Below are 20343 nucleotides of genomic sequence, written 5' to 3' on the forward strand. Positions count from 1 at the left end.
AGCAGACCTAAAGGATGAAATGTCTGTGAGGTTTAGTGACTTCAGAAAATTCAAAGAACCATTTCGCTTAGTGGAAAATCCATGGGCAATAACAACAGCATATTAAGCTCCTCTTTTTATTTTTGGATACAAAGCTAGGGATTTGAAAAATGAGTTAATTGATTTTCAAAATTATACAGAGCCCAAAAGTATTTTTGAAGAAAAAAAGAAGGAAAAAGCTCACTATAAGTTTTGGGAAGCAGTTGAAAATGACAAATTTCCTAACTTAATTGACTGTGCTCAGAAAATTTTGTGTATTTTTGCATCATCATATGTCTGTGAATCTACATTCAGTATTAAGTACAGATCTAGGCTAACTAGTGAGAACGTTAAAAATATTTTGAGAATTTCAGTTTCTTCCCAACCTGCTAACATAGATGCCATTCTAGAGAGCTGTGAAAGATTTCGCCCGTTGACTTCAAAGAATTAACAAATTCAGGACTTGACATTCTTAAAGTCAAGTAAAAGACATTTTCCTACTTTTTACATGCAAAACAGTCCATATAATTTATAATTATATTGTTTTTACGTAACTTGTAATTAACGTATGTTATAGTCATATAATATACTTTTAAAGTTATTTCATACCACCACTTGTACTTGCGGCCCTGAGGAAAATTTCATTCAAACTATTAGGCTCTCAAAGAAATCCTAGTGAGGATCCCTGCTCCAGAAAAATAAGCAAAATTTAACTGCGTTCAGAAGATCGCAATAGCCAGGTATTTGACAAGTGTTTCATTAGTTCTTACCCATAGAAAGAAAACCTATGCGTTTTCTGCAAAAAAATCGACGTTTTTTATAATATTAAAATATTGGTGGGAAAAATGCGATTTTTTCGAATTTCCGCTTATCTTTAAAAAAGTATCTATTTATACTTAAATATAAACATTTTATCTGCTAAGAGATAGAAAAACCTTCAAAATGGCGTATTCTAAAATTTTTTAAATTAATTCGTTGATCAAAAAACAGGAAAAGGGGGCAAAATTATTAATTGTTTATAACTTTTGTAATAATTAACTTACACTCTTGTGATTGCTCTCAAAGGGGGGTTTTACGGTGCGTAACAAATTCTCAAAATATAAGCTCGATTCATTAATTAATTTAAAAGTTATTTAAATTGTTTATCCCATAGTTCATTTTTTGTAATAACAAACGAAATAAAATAATGAAAATAAGCACCCACAGCAGACAAATCAGACGAAGTAATAGAGGTTTTTTACGATTTAAAAAAGTCATAAGTAAGTTGAAAACTCATAAAATAATACTGGTTATGGGCGATTTTAATGCCAAAATCGGTAAGGGTAGTTATGGCAAAGTAGTAGGTTCATGGGGTTTAGGAGAGCCAAATGTGAGAGGAGAACGCCTATTCACCTTTGTTAAGGAAGGATAATTAGTAGTCACCAATGTTTCTTTAAATTACCGCACAGAAGGTTGTACATATGGCGATTACCGGTGATATACCAGAAAATCCTATAAGAAATCAGATTGACTATATAGAGTAAGATCCCAGAGCGATCAGACATAACTTATTTTCACACAGATGAAACCTTAGAGTCTCAGTAGCGTCTGGTGTGCTTTGAATACCTGCGTATTTATGAAACTTGCTGAGTGACACCTGGGCGGGTACCAGGTGAGAAAGGTAACTAAAAATAAGAACTATTTAACTTAAATTTATATAACTGATTTTTACACATATTTTGTACAATATTATTTTGAAAATACTATAATAAGTGTCAGACACTTGTCATGGACCAGAACTTTTGTCAGACGCTTTAAAGCTCCACTAAAATTAAATGAACTTTACTTACTTTTACATGTCTGATTTTTAGATTTTTAAATATGTTATTAATAAAACTATAATAAAGTTAGATTTAATCAGTCAGACAAATTAGGATGACCAAACATTAGAGTAAAAAATTCAAATACAAATTCAAATTCGAATACTTACTGTTTTCGACCCGATTAGATATTTTTGCATCTCTATTTCAATATTATGAACTCCAGCATTACGATAAATATTAAAGTAAATTAATATATTGAATATATTTCGGATAATTAATTAATTCGTAGCAATTTGGTTTCATAAGAAATTATATTTACTTTATTGTAGAAGATATACCAGTTAGGATAATTAAAAAAATAATTTTTGTAAAAAAATGTTGTCCAGATGGATTCCTAAGAATTATAGATAAGAATAAAAGGTTACTGATTTTTCATACAAAGTAATATTTGTGTTGATATTTTTATTTGTTTTTGCATTCCTAAGAATTTTAAATAAGAACAAAAGGCTACTGATTTTTTATACAAAGTAATATTTGTGTTGATATTTGTATTTGTTTTTGAGAAAATATTGCCCTTAGTTTTGAAAGTAAAAAAATCAAAGCCAGTGTTCAAAGACCAAGTATCTAATTTATTTATGAAGCATTGTGAATTTTTCGTCATGGTTCTAATATCTTTTCCTCTTACAAACATTATTAAGTTATCCGCATATAGTCTTGCTTTTAACCGATTTTCTAAGTTTTTTGGAATGTTGATTGCTACTAGAAAAAGTGAGGGACTGATGAGAGATTCTTGCGGGACTTCATTTTCTGATGTTGTCAATATTGGTTTGTACGATTCCACTTCAGAGCGGGTTTCTTCTCAGTTTGGAAAAGTAAAATATGTACTTTAGACCCGATTGTGGGAAAATACTGCTTTTCCTATATGCAGTTGAATATGTTTAGTAAGTGAATTTGCCCTGCCTCGGAAAGGTTTTTTTAGAAATATAGGTAAGATATCGTCAGGTCCACAACTTGAATCCTTAAGACTGGGAAGTATCATATTTATTTAACTCTGAAAGGATCAGTTTATTATTTATAAATAAATTGGGAGCATAATCACTAAGATTAAGATATACGTCAGATGTCTTTCCTGACGCAAGAGACTGCATTGTTATTTTGATCAATAGAGAGACTTTGGAAGATTTCTGCCAAAAATTTTGCAATGTCTTTATCGGTTGATATAATTTGATCTTGATGTTTTAGATATTTAATGGCATTTCTCTGAGTAGTGTCACACATTTGATTTTAAGTTTAGAATTTATTATGTTTTTGATTTTCTGCTTTTTAATTCTTTGAACTATTTTTTGAAGAAGAACCAACCAGCAACAACATAACTGATAATGATGAAGATGATGACTCGGATAAAGTCACTCTTTTTAAAACACTCGTAGTTATCCAGCCTATAAATTACTAAGTAATGACCTTTTAAACTCTCCTTCTCCTATTAAACTTCAATATATGCCAGAGTATCTTTCACCACATCTGAATAACATCGATCTTTCAGCCACAACCCCAATGTTAATATCACCTAAACCTCACTGGAATAAATGGAAAGCAGATTTTAATCTCTCGTTAACTAATTATGATAAGCATCAGACGAATTTACAATTTCTAAGGCAAACCTTTAAAGAATTAATTGCTAATAACAGATTTGACCAAATTGTATACACATATGCTTCTTAGAGTCCTATAGCTGTAGAATGTGCTAGAGCTTCAAACACAGATTTAATCATATCTTGTAATCTCCCGCTCTTCTGCTGCATACATACTGCTGAATTATTTTCTATTCTCCAAGCTACAAACTTACTATCACCAGAATATAAAACAGTAGCAATATGTACAGACTCTTTAGCGTCTATCTACTCTCTCAAAAGTATGTACACGGCACATCCTTTGGTTCAAGCTATTCAAAACTCTTTCGATAGTTTAATCTCACTGGGAGTATCCATAACCATGATCTGGATTCCGTCTCATGTAGGAATTCCTCGGAATGAACTAGCCGACCTTTTTGCAAAACAAACCCCATCTTCTAATATGGAGACTGAAAACATACAATTACATACAGATGTACAGTCGTATTTTAAAAATATCATTCAAATATCTTTGCAAGATCACTGGAATAAAATCCCTTCCAAGCTTTGTGATATCCATCCCACCGTTAAAAAGCTTGAGTTTCCTTCCAAGACACGAAAAAACAAAATCTTAATTCGCCGACTTAGATTCGGCCATACAAGACTAACTCATAAACATTTAATGACTTCTCAAGATTCACCTACATGTACAAACTGTAGTAATATTCTATATGTTAAACATATTGTCGTAGACTGTTTTTATTTCAACAACAACAGAAAAAAGAATATTTTGAATAGAAACCTATAAAATATTCTCAGCTCGCCAGATCAATTCCAAAACCTTATTAATCTCGTCTATGAAACCAGGCTTTACCAGAAAATTTAGAAGAAGAAACATAGTTTAGAATTTGATAATTAATAATTGTACCAATATTTAATGCATTTAATAATGTATTTTTTATCGATTGTAATTTTACTGTATATTCTTGTAATGCAATGTAATAAAATTGTACTGTTGAGACACGTAAAGCTAAAAAAAATATAAATATAAAATATAATAAAATTTACTAAATTATTGCAGGATTAATAATAGAAATATTTTATAAAATTTGGTTTAGCATATTATAATGGCTAAGAACCGCAGAATGCGACTGATTTTCTGAATTAAAAATACGGATCCTGCAATTTTTGACACAGATTTAGTACTTCGAAAATACCTAAAATTCTTATTGATTATCAACATATTGTCTTTAGTACTTTGTTAATATTTAGGCTGTCGAAGCAGGTAAATCCTGTTTTTTAAGAAACTGTTTCAAATTTATAATACACTCGAATGATTAAAATATCTCTAAACCATCCCATAAAGAATGCATCCTAAAATTCCTTTATGGCTGGTCATAATTATTTCATTTTTATATCCCAATTAAATGCAGCGATCAGTATCTTCTTTTATAGGTTTATAACTCGTATTCGAAATATGTTAAAAGGGATTTAGCAGTATCTTGAAATATGAAGCAATTTAATTCGTCTCTGAATCCTTGTTTAACAATTTTGCCTGCGACGTTGACAAATATGGTTATTTATGTCTAAATCCTCTTATTGAATATAAAGTGTTTATTTATTTTTTTTAGGGTCGTCTTTATAGCCAGGTTTGTATTTCATTTGAATTTAGTGCCATCCAAAACTGCAGTATACTGCAAACTCTCTCATTTTCTTATTCTTTCATTCGTTTTAACGGACTACGTCGTATAATCGTTTGCTGTACCGCTTGCATCTAGCCTTTTACTAAAATCTTACTGAATTATTAATTAGTTCTTCAATGAAAAATCGTAAACAATGACCAGATGTTAAAAATGATAAAGAATAAAAGTCATAACTTCCTCTTACAACACTTCCCACTATTTTGTACAAAATCGGCCTCAGATGAGGATCTTGAAGGTCGTCGCATCGATTGTGCTTAAAATATTTTACTACTAAAACAATGAGAGGATCGGCATACGACTTCAATTACGTTCAAAGAAAGACATTCCGTAAAAGTGGCACAGATCTGTTTGAAAGGGACGTTAGATATAAAAAAGGAAACGGATCAGCTATTGTGTGATCAAGTACTCATTTAAAAGGTGAAAAATTTAAATTTTGAACAGAACAAAAATCAATCAAAACGTTTTTAAATTAATGTAATATGTTAATAATCAAGAAAATGGTACTAATTCACACGTTATTTTATTCAGAGCTCTCTCCTTTATATCTTTGTCGTGGTTTCGCTTTTTCTCTTCTGCATTGGTTTTTTAACTTCTTATATGTAATTGTATAAAGCTTGTTTATTTTATATGCAATTAATCTACGATAAATCGATCTTAGTATTTTTCATTCCTATATTTCCAAAACGTCTATTACAGCTTTTCACAATAACCAGGTTTCATATTCTTATGTTACTTTTGGTTTGATGACTTCTTGGAGATTGGTATTATGTGGTATTATTGTTTTCTTTGTAGTTTTGATTGTGGGTCTCCCATAACGATTTATTTTCTGTTCTTTTACTTTATTTGAATTCTAAATTTGTCTTTTTCCTGTATTATCTTTTTTGTAATTCGTCGAGGTTCCTTTTTTGTGTTGATATTACTTTAATATCATTCGTAAAGCCAAACACTGTCGTTCTGATTTAAAAACTATTTTTTATTTTATACTAAATCTTCTAATTATTATTTCAAGTGGTAATTTAAATAGTGCCATAGACAATGCATCTTCTTACCGCAGTCGTTGTTTTATTTCACTGGTGTTCATTATGTCCATGCAATTTCGTTTTTGAAATTAATAAGTTTATTTTTAGTAATTGCTCTCTTAATATTGCTAGTTTTACATTGCCTGGAACTTTTAATTTCTTTTTATTGTATATTAAAGACCTGTTTAACCCTTTATCGGGAATTGTAACCATATGGTTGCACTGATTTCAAAGTACACTGCAGCACGTTCCTTGCCTTTTACATACGAATGAACGATGTTACCGAGTGGTTACATTGTGTGTCGAAGAAGGGGCAACAATCGTGAAACACAGAGTTGAAAATAACTACTCGTTTCATCAATTTGTTTTGGCGGTCTCCTTTATTTTATACCTTACCAAGGTTCAACTACTTTTCCCGAACTAAAAGGAACTCGCAATGAACTAACAGAAAAAGAAGATTCATTGGGTGTTGGAGTCAGTGTAGTTATTTCCCTATGCAAGTCTCTCAATGAGCCTCATAACAGCATAGTATATTTTGATAACTATATTTCTAGCCTTGCTCTTTTTTCTTATTTGAAAAATTTATTAAAAATCTTGAGTTTAGGCACTTTACGAGCTGATAGAATTGGAGGTTGTCCAATTGACAGTGACAAGATTTTGAAAAAGCAAGGAAGGGGAACCTATGACTATAAGGCTGACAAAGAGAATGGTGTCATCGTTATCAAATGGGTTGACAATAAATGTGTGTTACTTGGTGGCACAGCCTATGGAGTCGAACCAACGAGTTCAGTAAAAAGGTACTGCAAAACTGCTAAAATGAAAATCGACATTGTATGTCCATCTGTAATAACAAACTACAACAAGCACATGGGTGGGGTAGATAAAGCCAATGCGCTAATGGGTTTTTACAAAACGCCGTGTAAAACTAAGCGATGGTATTATTCAATATTTGCCTATCTTCTGGATTTAAGCGTCGTAAATGCTTGGCTTATCTATCAGAATGATTGTGAGGTGTTAAATATAAAAAAATATAAACCTTTAAAAGTTTTTCGAAAAGAGCTTGCATCCGCATTAGCTAATGCCGGTAAAGAATGTCGACGTGGTAGACCTTGCTCTTTGAATATGGTTTAAATAGAAAAAATTAAATATCCAGTTATTGCTAGACCAGATGATACGACAAGAAAAGATTGTGTTGGCCATTGGCCTGTCCACACAACGAAAGGGAGGTGTAGGTACTGTCAAAAGGGTACAAGTCGATTTCAGTGTGAAAAATGTAATGCTAGACTTTGTATCACAGATAAAAAAAATTGTTTTGTGTCATTTCATAAGAAAGTAAGTTATGTCTTAAAACATAACCATGAATGATCAATGTGACCATATGGTTACAATATCAAACTTTTTTATTTGCAATATATTTGCTATAAATCAAATGTTTTTACATTATTTTGTCCCTTTTAATACCCCAGTCAAATTTTCAGATATACGCCTTTGCCCGATAAAGGGTTAAAATATATGAAAAGTGCATTCGATTTGGTTTTATGTTCTTAATGGGTTTATTTTTCTTTCTATAAGCGCGTAAAATAAATTCGTAACTGATACATTGCTCTTAAATCTTGCTTAGTGTTCTAGTTTTTAGTCTGCGAATTTGCTTGGTAATTTTGTTATAAACTCCACTGGTGTTTTATAGCAAACTTCTGATAGTGCTAAGCCCTATAATTCTGGCACTGAAGATATATTTACTCATTTTGAAATAATTCATTTTAGTCTCTGTAATATATATTATATAAAATATCCTATAAAAAAATATTTTTATAAAATAATAAAAATACTATTTTTCAATACCTTTTTGTTCCTAATCTTGTACATTTTAGAATCTTGACAAAGGCAAGGGTTTCCTGCCAAAACTTTGATTTCAATGGACAATGAAATCTAGTTCCAAATTTAATATTACTTATTAAACTTAAACCCAAGAAATACTAATTTTATATTAAATATAGTGCGATTCAATAAACTCCATAAAGCTGTTATATATATATATATACATATATATATATATATATATATATATATATATATATATATATATATATATACATATATATATATATATATATATATATATATATATATATATATATCTATATGTATTATACTGGTTATAAAGGCAAGAGACCATCTTTGTACTCTTGTCGGTATGACCAGTTTATCCTAAGGTTTGACCAAAGCTTTTGGACAAACTTCGAGATAAATTCCATTTTTGGCCTTTGACTGAAGTGTTTTTTGTCAAACCTAGAAGTTCCTAACTTTTCAGTCAAACATCAAAAGAAAAATAATCTGTTTTGTAATTTGCCTAGGCCTAGACGATCCTAGAAGCGAGTAACAGAATCGGTCAAACGTCGATCTGTACTGTGCTTGTAACATGTTTAAACAGGTGTATACAGGTTCCCTTGCGGTGTTTCTTCGATCCGATGTGTTTTGTTGTATGTACCAAAAAGAGAGGTTAGGCGCACATACGTGTATAATTTGTAATCAAGTTGTACATGTTGTGTACGCTGACAGCACACTTGGTGCAGACTATAAAAGCATCGAAAGTAAAGTTACATGCATGTACACGGACACACATAAAAATAAATATGCAAAAGGCAATTGAAGGTCTTCATGCTCAGGCTAATGTTATGAAACAATTAACTAATCAAAAATTTCCGCCAATTTCGATTGGAAAAACTCTAACCATACCTATTCCCAGCTTTGATAGATACAAAGAGACGCTAAAAATGTTTTGGGATACAAGTTAAAACAGTTGTCGGTTTATACAGAGTAGAGACAAAACACGAAACAATAAACACACTTTTTTCGACGAATCAAAAAAAAGAATGCAAAGAGAATTTTCTTAATTTCGAAAATGTGGCCGATGTTCAGCTGCCTTTAATAGAAACCAGTGCAAAATATTCTAAATTTGGGAGCTAAGGCTTTGTAAAATTCTACTGCAATAAAATTGCTTTTCAAAATTATATAAATGTAAACGCTCTAATGGTATTGTGCAATTATAAATGTCATTTAATTACGACAATATAAAAACAACAAACATTAAAATTAAAAAACGACGTTTTGTTAAACCTAACCTAACAAATTATGACGTTTGAATACCTGAATGGAGTTTGACTGGTCAAACTCCGATTTCTTGACATTAAGTTTCGACCTTTGCCTGACTAAATTAGATTTGACGAAAATTTTTTAGTGAGAAGCCAAAAAACGTCGTTTATTTAGACTTTGCCTAAGAGCTTAAGTCAGACCTGAGGACTGACAAACCTAGGAGCGCCAGAGTTTTGAGGTTTGAATATAACATATACTTTACGAGTACACATTCTGTTTAAAAACGGTTTAATTTACAGGACTAACATTATATATACGCATTAATAAAAACAGTCATAAAAAATTGCAATTTATTTCCTTATTCTATTGTAGAAAGTACATTAAATATATTTGTTCATTTACATGACATATGTTATTTAGTCAGCTGACCATTCATACGTTTAATATCCTGAGAATTTCTCCAAGATTTTATGACTCGCCCACAAAACGTCCTTTATGGTGTAAAATAATACCTATTAAAGTATTTTAATTCCGTTCACCTTTGATCTATTGCAAGAGACATTAAAAACTAGTTTTGTTGTGCGAAAATAGTCTTTTCTATCTCAACTGTTGCTGAAAGGAGGTGTTAAGTAATATTTATGACGTATCATTGTTAAATAAATAAAATTATTGTGTATTGTAGCAAGTTTTTATTGAAAAAAATACCATGGGTGTTCAAATAATACATTTTATAGCGTTTACTTTTACCCAGCTAGTCGCGTCCACTACTGGATGTAGTTTTTCCTCAATACCTACAAGCTACACCAAGTTTCTTCTGCCATTTTCGAATATCGCTCATTAACCCTCATCAAGGGTTTTTGGGACAAGACAGAATAGCTTTCTGTGATCTATGATCTCCTATGCGCAATCTTTGATCCTTGGTACTCACAGCAGTTACCTTGTTGTACCCTGACAGTAACTTAAGGGACTATTTTCAGTTTCAAGCTGTTACGACATAAGTTGTAAATTTTAAAGCCCGAGTTCAGCGTACCAGTCTGAGGAAATAAATATTTTGACGCAATTGAGGCCTGTTTTCAAGTCACTTTTGATAAAAAAAATCGATTGCTAGCAGTTTTGCTTGAAATATTGTGGGAGTTTTTCAGAGAGCTGTTGACAGTCTGGTGTTAGGATTATCTGTGATCAAACTGTGAGAGAACCTCTTGTAATTTATTTGTGGCAGCTCACACTCATTTAAGATAATAATTAGTACGAGTTTGAAATATTGTTTTACTGGAAACTATATGTATAACACAAAGTCGAAAATGGTGTTAGTTACACCATTTTTAACTCAAGAACGTCTGTACCCATTTTAATTATACCTATTTGTTTTTTTTTATTCTTAAGTTAATTAACTTCTTTTTGAACCTTTATTGAACTTAATTAATTTGATCCTAATACAAAGCAGTTAATATAACTCAGCTAATAATATAACAAAACATTTATTACTTCTAAGACTATACGAAGTTCGCCAGGTCAGCTAATGTGTTATGAAAATGGGACGAAATAATTTAAAAACATTAATTCGTTTTTAAAATTATGTAGCTTTTATTTTGTGATTTAGGATTGTAAATTTGCAATCCTGGGAGACCGAGATTGGCTTGTAATAATAGAAAATGCCACAACTGTAAAAAGGTTAAAGGTTATAAAAGTGTAAGTATGATGCTGATATTTATTACTTGTTACTCCGGTGGATATGACTCGTTTTATAACAGAAGATAAATTTTGTTTAGTGTCTTACATGAATTCTTACAAGGCGGTCAATGATTAAGTACTGCATTGTTTGAAATTAAACAAGTAAAGATGTAATCGTAAATACTTATGTAAGACTTACCTTTTGACAGCGGATGATATATGTTAATGAGAATTTAAAATAGAAGAATAATATACTAAAGAATATTACAGTACTAGTTAGTACTATCATTATCCCAAAATACTAAAAAATCATACAGCTCTGAACCGTGATTTGTATATCAAGATTGAAAATTGATACCGTCGATTGAATAAAACTTTAAAGTTACATTAATGACGAAATATAAATCTGTAAAATAACAGTGTAATATTTATGAGTCCTTAAAGAGCTTTATTTAATTATTTTAATTATTACTAATTATTAGCAAAGTCAGTTTTTTTGGGAAAACAACAATCGTAACCATGTACGATAGCGAAATTCAAAATAGGAAGCTGCAAATAAAGCAAAATCCATTTTTTTTAATTTATATCAACTCAACGGTAAAAATTCGATATCTTTTGATCTGGTACAAAGACAACGCACAGTCTTTGTAAATTTACAATACATATATTTTGTGAAAAAAACTTTTTTAAAAAATTTTTATAACTTTGACCAGCTTTCTTTACGGCGATAATCTCAAATCGTAAGTAACTTAGTTAAATAGACTACCAAATGTTTCATGTATAACTATTTGTAGCTCATCCCTGATGATGTCGATGACTATCGACGAAATATTGGAATAATAAAGGAACAAGAGTACACTTAGCCTATTCTTTCAACTGTGTTTACCCAAACAGTCTCAACGTTTATTTTCTAACTTAATCAGTTGATTAACACTACTTTATATATATATATATATATATATATATATATATATATATATATATATACTCAGTGACATTAGAAGTGTTACACCCAGAAGGAATAATTTCTTGAACTTAATTTTTTGGCAACATGGTAGATTTACATCAAGAATGAAACGATAACGTTGTCAAGAATTTTTATTAACAAGTAATCAAAAAAAAATTAATAATGTGTTTGGCGACTCCGTAGCTAAATACACTCCTGTAAACGTCTAGACATTGACAAAATGAGATGATCGATGTCTGCTTGTAGAACTCGTTCCAAGCAACTTTAACTTCATGTATTAACTGTGCCAGAGTCTGTGGAGGATGGTGCAAAGTGGACAGTCTCCTTCCCATCATATCCCATACATGTTCGATAGGATTTAAATGCGGAGCACGGGGTGGTCACGGCAAAACATTAACGCCAGCTTCTTGGAGAAAGTCCATAGTTTGACGAGCAAAATGGGGATGCGCGTTGTCTTGCTAAAAAAGGACGCTCGACGGCCGTCGAGATAAGGCAGTAAAGTGGTTTGTAAGATGTCATCAACATAACGCGCAGCTGTCACATTGCCTCTAATAAACACAAGTGGTGATCGGCTACCATAGGCAACAGCCCCCCAAACCATTACTCCAACTGTCCTGTGTACATGTCTCTCAACAGCAAACCCGATATCTCGTCGCTCTCCACGGCGGCGTCTTACCATCCTACGACCATCATGCATTAATAAACAGAATCTTGATTCATCACTGAATGCTACATTACGCCATTCTGCCACTCAATGCTGCCGTTCTCTGCACCAATTCAAACGTTGATGACAGTGATCCGCAGTCAAAGGAAGCACTAGTCGTGACTTAATGAAACCGGTCCAAAGGCTCAAATGCGACGAAATAGTGTACGCATACTAACAGGTCTACCTACTCCAAACCATTGGTCAGCAATTTGACGCGTAGTAGCAAAACGGTCTCGCAGAGCAAGTAATCTAAAGCGCCTACCTTACGCTCTGTGGTACGCCTCGGTTGACCAGTAGGTCTTCTTCGTATTCCTCTACCTTCGTTTGCCCACACACGACAGATACGCATAACCGTCATTGCCGTACAATTAACGCGACGGCCTATTTCGCGATACGACAAACCCATATCTCTATACGCAATAATTCTGCCCCTGTCAAAATCGCTCACATGGTGGTAATTTTGATGTCTTCGAACTCGAGGTATTTTCTTACACTGAATACAATTAGACTGAGGAATAATAACTAAAAATTTCTATACAAACCGGTTTTTACAAATCGGTATCTTCACAAAAAAATAAAAAAAATGTTATTATAGCATGTTTTAAATGTTGTCATTCTGTTGCCAAAAAATTAAGTTCAAGAATTTATTCCTTATAGGTGTAACACTTCTAATGTCATTGAGTATATATATATATATATATATATATATATATATATATATATATATATATATATATATATATATATCTCCGCCTCTGAGTTTGGTGAAATTTCAGAAAACTATTGCAAAAGAGTTTGATTAAACAAGAACGCCTTAACTCTTTCTTTGAGTCTTCTTTTTAAATGCGTGACATTTTCGTGAGAACTGGAGCACAACAATTGGCTTTGTGGAAGTCAAACGAAAATCCTACACGCTATATCTAACGCAATCTTTTATAGACATGGAAAGTATTATTTATTGCATTTAATTGCCTTTATTTGTAATAATGGACATATACAACTTAATTAACTGCTGTATTTTAATCATCTACATGACACTGAGAATTAATCAGTAAACACAAAAGAAACATACACTGGACATAAAATTAGACGGTAGTAATCCCAATAAGATGATGAATCAATACTATAATAATTTTTTTCTGTGAACTTTTATTGACACTCCTTACTTATTACTTTACATACATATTTTCAACCTTAATAAATTTGTTTGCATATTTTCGTAAACACATATGTCCCCATTCACTCACATGCAACTAATGAATACATTAGGTAATTGCAAAATTCTAACGAAGTTATATAAAATAACCCATAGCCAGAGGCTGTATGCATACATTTTATAAAGTCAAATTGCAAATTACTAAAATGCTCATAAAAGGTCAACCATGTAAACAAATAATTAAAAATTGAAGATTTGGATTTCTTCATCGCTTTGTATGTACATATATGTAATTGAATGATAATTTAAAAATTAACTGTTTTCTTGAAGAGGTATCGTAAATGTTAAGTGATTGTGAGAAGTTAATGTTATTCTGAATGTGTATTTGCTTATTATTATTTTAAACACAAATTCATTCTTTCCTTTTTTGCCGAGAATGTAAAAATACCAGTTACATACATTATTTTTTTAGGTGCCGTGGTTGTACTCAAACTACAATTTCCTGAAACCTTTGTTTATTAACTGCTGCGGAAAATAATTGTTCTACCGTAAGACCCACCAATGCCTCGGCCTATCCATCTTTTTCCTTCCACTTATATTAAGAACAGTTGGTCCGTATGCACCATTCCGTAAATGCTTCCAATTTGTTAAGCCTCCCTAAAGATTTCTTTAGAGTATTCATTAATATTGTTCTGAAGCTATTTTCTTGTGGCATCTTAAAATAATTACTATTTAAATGGGAATAAGCTTACTCCCATTTAAATAGTAATCAGTATTCATTAAAACGATCGGGTCAAAAAACGTAGTCTTTACGCATTCCACGTTTATGGGTAGTTTTTGAGTATTGCTGTTTTCAATTTGAATATAGGCTACTTGATTGTAGTACAGCTATTTTAGAAGTTTTATATCGTTACTGGTCCGGTCCTGCTGCTTTGAAAAAACTCTACAGACCCCTGAAAAGTGTATTGTGTTGTAATCTATCGATTTTCTTGTGGGATTTAATGAAGCAGACGGTAAAACTTCTTTCGGAATCCACAACTTTTTGTAAGCACATACAGAAAAGTACCTCTCTGATTCCTAAGCCATTTCTAAACCCAAATTGTTTCTCATCCGATTTGCTTTTGCATAGAAGAAATATTCGGTTTCGATATTGATATCTTCATCCTTAAGCCTAAGCAGCTCAGTAAATATTTAATCTAGTTCAGCTGCCTTATTATTTTCCAGCTGCCATTTCTACACCCAAATTGCTTATCACTCGACTTGTTTTCACATAGAAAAAATATTCGGTTCTGTAAAGTTCGAAAAAATATCTTTAGTTTGTGGTGAATCAAACAGATCAGTTTATAGTCGCTGAGTTTGGTGAGACTTCTTTTCTTTGACAGTATTATGAACCGCAACTCGAACCAATGCCTACTGCTGTCTTACGTTTCTCGTTATATCTCGATACGTTATTCTCGATACGTTTTCTCTTTGCATTGACAGATATGGGCCGATTCAAAAAAATTCTATAGATAGCCTTTAAGAGGTCATTCATTCCTTCCGAATGATAGAAACTTTGGTCTGGTTAAGCGTGTATTACATCGCTATTACACTGTAAAAGAAGTCATGGAACTGATACTACGTCCAGAAAAGAAACATAAGTTTTTAGTAAAGCTAGTTGACACTACAGACATTCTTGATTTTCAAAAATGGTGGCCCACTCTCTACAAGAAAGTTACCAATTCTATTTAATGTATTGCTAACAAAGCACAAAGGAAAGATCTTTTCAAATTTCAGAATACAACTAATTTGTATTTGACTCGAAAACAAAAGGGTGTTAGTAATTTTATTGGTGGCGCTATAAGGAGTACATTTTTTTTGAAAAAGCCAGGGCAGTATGATGTTCAACTACCTACTACCATTGATTATAAACCACCTACTACTCAAGCTTATCAATCGAAGTGTTCCATTTTGAAAGAGAAGGTAGACGATTTAAAGAAGACACTTCAGTACTTACCAAAAGAGCACAAAGAATTTTATAATACGTTACAAGACTGGCCAACTCGCCAATAGGGAATAGTTTCTTACATGTAATGTAATTTAAGTTTATAAAAGCACATAAATCTTTTTTGGCAATAGTTTCTTGTTATTTTTTCTCGTTTAATAGCTTATTTGTATGTTTTAGATAAAAATAAGTAAATCAACAACTATGTTTATTTATGAATCATACTAAGTCATAGTACTTAATTAAAAATTATTCTTAAACTAAGATTTAAAATTTTGTAATTTTACCCTTGTCATGTTTCAATTACACCCTATTGTCAGTATTTTATATATTTAAAATAATTTATAACATCTAATTTCCTGGAAACGGTTTTTTGTTTCTCCTATAAAATTTAAGTTTAATGACTTACTATGTTTCATAAATAACTGATACATTTAATCTAGTCCAGCTGCCTTATTATTATTTTATTATTTTTTTTAGTGAAAGAATATTGGAAATATAATACAATAAAAATTATAACTCAGTTTAGTACAGCCTAAAATATCCATGGAATTTTTTTTTAAATTTAAACAAATTTTAAGGTTTTGAAAAAAAAAATAAAATTGTTAGTGATCTATAAATAGGACGCTGGCTTATAATGGCTTAATACATCCCACAGAAATGACACGACACAATCTTATAGCTCAGTAATGCCTATCTCCAATCTCCATCATCGTCGATGTACATTATTTGACCAAAAAATAGATATAGCATACAATCCGACTATTAATCTTTAGATATAATTATAACACATAGATATATAGGTATATAATATGATACCGGCATTGTTTTTGTTTCCTTTACACAAACTACTTAGCGGTGCCAATTACTTCGAGTCCGCAACAGATGTAAACTCGTCTGACCCACTTTCACTTACCATACGCTCGCTAGACGATCTGGTATACGATATCAATACTTGCGAGGTATCTTTCAATCAGGTTTTTACTAAAAAAATTCGTTATATGTTGATATTTACATCTTGAACAAGGTTCTTGTGCTAGATCTCTTTATTCTGTTTACTGGCTATAAGAATCGAAGTAAATGATAGATACTTTTCTAAGCAAGTAAAAACGACAAGTATTGTTATAAGTACTTTTATTTTAATTAATTTTATCAATTGAAAAGATTGGATACCTCTCGATTAGATATCAAATCTGCAACCAAATCTTTCTCACAGTCTTCTATATGTTGCGTTATGTTTCCCAATATATACTCATTATTCTTATGTTCCGCTAATTTTAATGATATTCTAGTGGCTTTGTTCATGTTTTCACTTAATGTTATTTAAAAAAAACCTGCTTTAGCTACTCCTCTTCTATATTCTATTTCCATACGTAAATGATTAGGTACAAGTAAATCAAGTTATTTGTCCATATTTTTATAATTATGTTTTATTCATTGTCATCTGTAGTCATAAATTTCTCTGTTCCCAAATTTCCGACTTAATTAAAAAGTTTACCTTCTTTTTTTAAAATTTTTCTGTGCGTTTCCTTTACTCAAGTAGTTATTCAAAGTATAATTCTCTAATGAGTCTTTCAGTCCTAAATAAAAGTGAATAGGTTTAGAGTTTCACATATCAGAACTATTAAATGATTTTTCTTATTCGATAAAAGTAAATTATCTTATATATACGAAAATGGTTGCGTTTAACGACACATGGTCGCGACACATTTAACTTCATCTTTAAATTATCTTACATTACTGCACATTTAGATTCTTTCCCGCTGTGTCAGTGCTTCTACTTTTTACGTTATTGCTGCTACAGAGACATTGAAGAGAGACTAATCATTACAGCAAATGTAATGTTCCATTAGAAACAGCATGTGTTACATTAAAAACAACTTTTGATTCTATATCCAAATCAATATAATTTACTTAGAATAATGGCACAAGAGTTGATTCAAGAACTAAAATATCACTTCAACCTGACCCGGTCTGATAAGACATGCATGCCCGTAAAGTAGAGGAGGGTTGGCACCTGGTGAAGCCAGGTATGATTCCTCCAAGCCCCAATGCTCGCCACGTATATGTCAACGTATCCCAAAGTACTGTTCTACGGTGGGGACTACTGTCATCAAAATTTACGTGTGATATGGGAATCCCGGGAAAAGGGGCCCTAATAATGGAGCGCGTAATGAAGAGGACAGCGTGAGGCGCTATAATCCCGTAGTGATATGTGCTGACGTGTTGTCTTTGTGATGCGTTTCCGAGTCCTCGCTTTAACCAATGTCCAATTCGACAACTCGTCGCTTTATTACTTCGAAACGTAGATTTGAGAAAACAACAATTTAAATCATATTCAGAGATATTAAATGAGCAAACATTCATTAAGAGTCTTGACACTTGCATTGAAGGATATTATATACGAGTACCTACGAATATGAAAAAAGATTACTGATTGAAAGCTAACATATCTACCTACTATATTATTTATTAGAAACAAACAAAAGAATAAATTATTTCTTTCTACTTCTGCCGGCCCTGATGATATCCCTTATATTTTTCTTAAAAACCTACCCAACCGCTGCCTCACTTTCCTGTTAGACATATATAACTCTATCTGGTCTTCTCAAATATTTCCTACTCAATGGAACACATCCGTAATTATACCTGTCCTAAAACATGGCCAAACACCAATCTTTCCTCAGTCCTATAGACCGATTTCTCTCACTTGCACCATGTGCAAATTAATGGAAAAGATGATAAACAGACGTCTTTTATGGTTTATTGACAAACACCAAATTTTACCTAAAGAACAATCCGGTTTTCACCGACATCGTTCCACAAGCGATAACCTCGTCCTCCTTCATACCCACATCGCCGGAGCTATTAATAACAGTCAAGAAGTGATTGCCTGCATTTTTGATATTGAAGCTGCCTTCGATAAAATACCTAGACAGGTTATTCTCGATAAACTATTATTATATGGCCTTAATGGTAATATTTTTAAATTTATCAAGCACTTTCTTAGCTCTAGATCTTTCAGAGTCTCTGTAAATGGTTGTATATCATCACCACACATCCAACAAGACGGAGTCCCTCAGGGCTCTGTATTAAGCCCCACATTGTTTATTTTATCAATTAACCATATATGCCACAGTCTTCCCTCCCCAGTCAAATTTACTTCATATGCTGATGACCTTGTAATTTATTGCCATGGTGTTGCGACCACTACTACTTGCAAACTTCTCCAAACATCTGTGGACTTATTACAAAATAGATTGACTGCCATCGGCCTGTCCCTCTCATCTACAAAATCACAACTCATTAAATTTACCAGAAAAACACTCTCCACTGCCCCTAAAATCTTAGTGAATAACCACCCTCTCCCAGTCGTTGACAACCGCAAAATTCTAGGACTAATATTCGACTCCCGACTTTCTTGGAAACTACATATTCAGGAAACTAGAGCAGAGTGCCTAAAACGTTTAAATATTATCAAAACACTTTCCCACTACCAATGGGGCGCTAACGAATGTACACTATTAAAAGTATATAGGTCTCTCATTCGCTCTAAACTCGATTACGGCAGCTTTATATATATGTCAGCATCCAAAACATCTTTACAAACCCTTAATTCTGTGCATAATACTGCTATCCGCCTCTGTTTAGGAGCTTTTCGTAGCAGTCCAGCTGAGAGCCTCTACCGCGAAGCCAACGAACCTCCTCTTTGGCTTAGGCGCCAATATCTCCTCCTTTCTTACGCTGCCTCTACTTCAGCTAACCTTTCTAATCCAGTACACACACTGCTGACATTACCCAACTATACTAGTACTCACCCTCCTGCTCCACGCATACACACTATCGCCCTCTTACTTCCAACTTTAATACCACATATAAATTTATCCCTAACTAACCCTCTCCCGATCCCGCAGAACTCTCCTTGGACCAAAACTTTACCGAAATTTAATGTGTCACTTACAAAGTTTAGTAAGGCAGAAACCAACCAGGATTTGATTAGGAAATCCTTACTAGAAATTCTTAATTTTAAGAAATTCGATCGGGTACTCTACACTGACGCATCAAAGAGCGAAACGGGGGTTGGTTGTGCGGTTACCACTACGGAAACAGTCGTTAGTTCATGTCAAATACCTGCCACATGCAGCGTTCACACTGGTGAACTGTATGCTATTTACCAAGCCTTCAAACTCTGTACAGCACCCAATCAACATATTGCCATCTGTACAGACTCCCTTGCCTCTATCCAGTCCATCAATAATCTATTTACTAATCACCCTCTTGTAGAAAAAATCCATGATATTTACCAAAATCTTATCATCCACGACATCCATATCACTATCATATGGATTCCCTCCCACATCGGGATTATGGGTAACGACAACGCCGATCGCTTTGCCAAAGAAGCTGCTGTATCCAATTGTACACCACGTAATATACAAATTGCCAGTGACCTAAAAACTAGTATAAAGAAACTCGTACGAAATTACTGGCAGAATCATTGGAACCAATCCACTACATTTTTACACCAAATAGATCAGACAATTGAGCGGTTCGTTATCCCTGGTATAACTAGAAATGAGATGGTTGTTGCTAGAAGATTGCGTATTGGTCACA

General features: G+C 32.5%; 1 protein-coding gene across 2 annotated transcripts in view; it reads right to left on the reverse strand.

Annotated features, from left to right (window-relative positions):
- Positions 1–20343, reverse strand: part of kkv (hyaluronan synthase-like protein kkv) — a 252467-nt gene that overhangs the window by 149157 nt on the left and 82967 nt on the right. The window lies entirely within an intron of this gene.

The sequence above is a fragment of the Diabrotica undecimpunctata genome, chromosome 4 (genome assembly GCF_040954645.1).
Source record: "Diabrotica undecimpunctata isolate CICGRU chromosome 4, icDiaUnde3, whole genome shotgun sequence".
Taxonomy (NCBI): Eukaryota; Metazoa; Arthropoda; class Insecta; order Coleoptera; family Chrysomelidae; genus Diabrotica; species Diabrotica undecimpunctata.